General features: G+C 43.0%; 1 pseudogene; it reads right to left on the bottom strand.

Moving 5' to 3' along the window:
* Positions 1–793: 793 nt before the first annotated feature.
* Positions 794–4,320, bottom strand: LOC118499755 (annotated as a pseudogene).
* Positions 4,321–5,518: the final 1,198 nt, after the last annotated feature.

The following is a 5,518-nucleotide window of genomic DNA, read 5'->3' as shown; positions in this document are numbered from 1 at the left end:
GCAGCATTATTTACAATCAGCAAGATTTGGAAGCAGCCCAAGCATCCATCAGTAGATAAATGGATAAAAAGTTGTGGTACATTTACATAATGGCATACTACACAGCCGTAAAAAAAAGAAGGAAATCTCACCCTTTGCAACAGCATGGGTAGACCTAGAGAGCATTATGTTAAGTGAAATAAGCCAGTCAGAAAAAGACAAGTATCATATGATTTCCGTTATATGTAGAATCTAAAGAGCAAAATGGCCCTGGCTGGTGTGGCTCAGTAGATCGAGCTTGGTCCTATGAACCAAAGGTTTGTTGGTTCAATTCCCACTCAGGGCACATGCTTGGGTTGCAGGCCAGGTCCCCAAGAGAGGGTGCTTGAGAGGCAACCACACATTGATGTTTCTCTTCCTCTTTCTCCTTCCCTTCCCCTCTCTAAAAATAAATACATAAAATCTTTTTTTTAAAGAACAAAGTGAACAAACAAGCCAAATAGAAACAGACTCATAGATAGAGAACAGACTGACAGCTGTCAGAGTGGAGGGGTGTTGTGGGGCTGGGTAAAAAAGGTGAAGGGATTAAGCAAAAAAAAAAAAAGAGAGAGAGAGAGAAAGACTCAGGGAGGGAGGGAGGGGAGAGGGAGAGAGAGAGTGTGAGAGCGAGAACTCATAGACACAGACAGCAGCATGGTGATTACTACAGGGAAAGGAAGACAAGGGAAGGTAGAAAAGGTTATGTGAGTATAAAGGGTGGTGGAAGGAGACTTGACTTGGGTGGTGAACACGCAATACAACATACAGGTGATGTGTTGTAGAACTGTACACCTGAAACCTATGTGATTTTATTAACCAGTGTCACCCCAATAAATTCAATAAAAAGTAAAAAAAGTGAGAATTCAGTATTTATCTTTTCACATACACAAGGTGTGCTGTGAAAGCATAGTTGCTTACAAACATATAAAAGTACTTGTTAACTAGTTTGATAAGAAAGTAATGTATAAAAGCACATAGCAAAAACATTAATCATCTCTGACCCTGGAAAGATCAATTCCATATTTTATATTACAAACAAAAACAGTGTTAGTTTTTTTAATCCCTTATCCAGAAATACTTAAAAAGACACACATAAATGTTTTATATTACTGTCAATATGGGTGTAAGAAGAGTTAAATTTGGAAACCAAGAACATTGAAATTTCTAAGTCCAGAATGATGCAAATATTTGGCCATATAGAATGTTATCATCTTTCAGAGTAGCAGTAACAAGAAAGGCTTTTAAAGCAGTTTTTAGTGTATGAATACAATAGGCATAATTTGGGCCAATGGAAAACAAAGGTGCTGGCATCTGTAAAGGTCTGAGATGTCTCCCTTTTGAGAATTCTGGATAATCAGTGTGTTTAAGGTCACTGAAGTTGACAGCGAATGTTTTAGAGACAGGCAATAATTCACATTAAAAAAAGCTCCCTATGTTTCTGTTCAGAGTAACAGTCGGCAGTATGATTCTGGAAGTTAAAAGTTATTTCAAAACCTGTGACTTCAGCTTGGCAAACAGCTTGGGTTCCAAATTTGATTAATCCCTATTAAAATGTAAGCCCTTAAAAAAGAATGTGTCTGTGTACATAGATACATATTTTTTAAAAGTTAGAAAATCTTTGAAGCAGCCTTAGTGTTTCCTTTAAATCTGTCTTGAAGTGACCATCGGATTAGATTAGTTTCACGGAAAGGATTAGCCCGCTTCTTGGTGGCATGGTGATCATTTGTCTGAGGCTAGAAAAGTATCAACCTGCTGTAAACTCCAAGGACAGAAGAAAATGAGGGCTTTTCCTGGCAGTAGCTAAAACTCAAGGGATTCTTAAAAAATGACACAGTGGCAGCCTTTGTTGTCTTTTTCTTTCCACGTTGGTTCTGGTGAAAGAGGACATTCCTGCTCTTGAAATTCCCTTATAACCCAGACAGGTACATGGAAAGCTTGATCTACATTCATCCTAATCTTTGCTGACACCTGCGTATAAGTCACCTTCAGTTGTGCTAACTGCTGTCCTTCTTCTGTGTTACCTGTCTTTGATGGTCCAGACCTGCTCTGTTACCAGTTAAAATCTTTGGAAACTCATCATGATCTCATCACGATCCTTTACTCTGAGAATCTGTCTTTGAAACTTACAGATATCTTCAAACTGCCTCTGTGACTGACAGGACCAACAGGAAAACCCTCACCAGTTCTCACGTACTGTTCTCTCTTTCATAGCTCCAAACTCTTCTCGTCCTGCTGTATCTAGAGTATCTCGCTGGGTGGCTCTGTCATCTATCTACCGCACACTGCTCTGTGTAGTCCTCCATGGCTGGATCATAACGAACTGGATGGTGAGCACTGACTTGTCCACACCAACCACCAGCAGCCGGCACTTCTGGATGGAGCTGTCCCATCATCCAGCTATGGCCATGGGTTCGCCGCAGAGCCCAGCCCTGCCACACTGAGCAGCCGCCGACCCTAGGCCCAGCTCTAGGATGTGTGTGGCCAGCAGCTTGTGCTCAAGCATTGGGGAGGAGGTCCTAGGGGCCCAGAGCTGGCAGAAAAGCCGGTGCATGCAGCACTGAGGCTCCCTGGCTGGCTGAGTCCCCCTGGAGGCCCGAAGTGGGGTGACTGTAGGGGCCAGGGGCAGCAGCCGCTCATGTGTCCCTGCAGCGCCTCCCAAGCTCTATTTTTCGAGGAGAATCCCAAATCACCACAATTTTAATGAGATCCCCAAATTTAATCTAAGTTCCCTTAACCCTTACCTGCATAAATAGGTGCAATGGAGCTCAGTGTGGGTAATGACCAAAAGTTTTTGGCTTTTGCCCCAAACCATGTGAGTGTACAAACACTGATCTCAAGTTCTGTCTCTCTGGCTTACACAGTGACTGGCCACCACTGAGAAGCTCCTCAGTGGTCATGCCTCACCCCGTCGCTGATGCCAGGGCCTGGGGTGACAACACTGATGTCTCTGCTCTCCAAGTGATACCCGAGATGTCAGCCCTGACTCTCTGCACTCCCTTGAGTGTTCTCTGTGTTGGACCCATACAGCAGTGAGGAGATCCCTCTCCCTGTTTGGGGTACACTTAATTCCCCAGGTGCAATGTGCTGGGAACAATATCCACATGTTTTCTTTTATTCCGCCCATAACCCAGTTCATGGCCAGGATCGGACCCAATTCATGGCCAGGGAGCGATATACAAAGCAGACCCAAAACACGCCGTCTCCATTCTCTCACTTTTCAAACCTTCTCTGCCAGCTTCTTTTCAAATAGCCCCATAATTCAGAAAGCTCCTTCCCTGTGGTTATTCAGTTGTGGCCTGCCCCTTTGTCTGACTCATTGGGAAGGTCTGAATCTCAGCAGTCGATATACCTTAGACTTAGATGGGTTCCTACCATTTTTTTCTTTTACCGTATTTATCCTGAGAAAGTGAACTTTGTAAGTAAAACACCAGCCTTTAAGTAGAACAGAACATCAATGAAATAAATCCTTCTTGTTATGTACTGTGATTCCAAACGTGACGTGCATTCCCAGGACTCAGCAGCCTCTGAGCACCAGGTAAGGTCATAGTTCCTTTTATGATCTACAGTAAAATGACCAATGGCCTGAGGTCCTCATCCTCTGAAGACCCTCCCTCTGCTGGGTTTTCCTCACCAAGGAATTCTGAGGGTCAAGAGAACAATGACTTGTTCTACACGTCCGTTCTGCTGGCTGTGTTTGTCAGCCACTCACCCCCAAAGTGGCCTGCTTCTCCATCGTTCCTTGCTCTCCACAGAGATTTACACTCGCAGAAGGGGCCCATGAACTGGATTTAATCAATTTGGTAATCACAGCTCTTATTTTTTTTGTGATATAACACTAGTCACCCCAAAGAAGTTTGAGGTGGGTGATTGTTTGACTCTCCCACATAACCTCGCTACCACGTTATAGTGAAAGCAAATCTCAGACCACATTCTGCCACACAAGCAGACATGTGCCAAACACACACTCACTAGCAAGCAGGAGCAAAACAGTTCACGCAACCTATTCTGGAGGCTTGATGAAGTCACGGCCTCTGTCTGGCCCTTTGGATGGCCCAATGAACTTCTGCTCACTGGAGACCAAAGCAAAGACTAGAGAGGCAGGGTTGTGTCACCCTTTCAGTCACTACCAGACAAGGACATTTCACATCAGTGGCCACACCCTGGTGGTGCACACAGAGCTTCTGGCAGCAACCAGGTCTCCCTGGTGTTGCCGGCTGCGTGCTCTCTGGGTTCTGATACCCTAATTGTACAGGGTAGGGAATCTTAGCCAGTCTACATAAGTAAAGACACTTTTTAAAAAAATTTTTAATTTTTTAAAAATTTTTTCTATTTTTTAATTTTAATCATTGTTCAAGTACAGTTTTCTCCCTTTTACTCTCATTCCAGCCCACCTACCCAACCCTCCCCACTTCCCTCCCATTACCACCCTCCCCCTAGTTTTTGTCCATGTGTCCTTTAAATTTGTTCCTGTAAATCCTACCCATTCTCCCCTGAAATTCCCTCTTCTCTCCCCTCTGGTCACTGTCAGTCTGTCCTCTATTTCAGTGGTAAAGATACTTTTTAAAAAAGATTTTATGTATTTATTTTTAGAGAGGGAAGGGAGGGAGGGGGAGAGAAAGAGAGAGAGAGAGAGAGAGAGAGAGAAACATCAATGTGAGGTTGCTGGGGGTCATGGCCTGCAACCCAGGCATGTACCCTGACTGGGAATCGAACCTGCGATGCTTTGGTTCGCAGCCTGCACTCAATCCACTGAGCTATACCAGCCAGGGCTGTAAAGATACTTTTAAAAAGTATTATTAGAAACATCTTTGTTATGAGTGTTCTTTTTTAAAAAAACTTTTAAAGTTGAAATATATTTGACAGAGAATACTTTTAAGTTCACTAATAAGAGCCCATTTCTGACATTTTTTGCCGATCCCCAGGATATCAGGTTCCACCACAAAAACCCATTTTTTGACATTCTGAGTGCAAATTAGCAAAGCTTTAACTATGGACTGAGACACAGGTGGCAGAAGCCGCGGCAGATGGACTTCAGAGGACGGTGCCTACTGCCCGCCCCAGGTGCCCCCAGAGTTAAAGCTGAAACTAACGGGCATGCCTATAATATCTTGCAGTCTATCCTGAAAGTTTTAAAGTCAACTACTGTCATCATTGTACATCCCTGAACTTCAAAGCTGAAGGCCCCAAGTCTCCTGGGTTCCACAGATTGGCTCCTGGATCCAGATAAAGCAATCACAATAGATGGATGTTTTTCAGACTACAAATTATGACCAGTTAAGAAGTCATAATATGAATTCCATAGGATATGACCAACACTAAAAACAATGACATAGAATATATAGAAATATTAGCATTTTGTGTGTTAAGGATAAATATTATTTCATGAAACTTGTTTATGTTGGATATTTCTGGCATGTGTTTACTGGAATACTATGTAAAATATAAAACATTCTCTAAAATATCTTTTAAAAAATGTGTACTAAGAAAGTTGTGAATGAAC

Source organism: Phyllostomus discolor, chromosome 3 (assembly GCF_004126475.2).
Source record: "Phyllostomus discolor isolate MPI-MPIP mPhyDis1 chromosome 3, mPhyDis1.pri.v3, whole genome shotgun sequence".
NCBI lineage: Eukaryota > Metazoa > Chordata > Mammalia > Chiroptera > Phyllostomidae > Phyllostomus > Phyllostomus discolor.
This window is presented reverse-complemented; position numbering and strand designations above follow the sequence as displayed.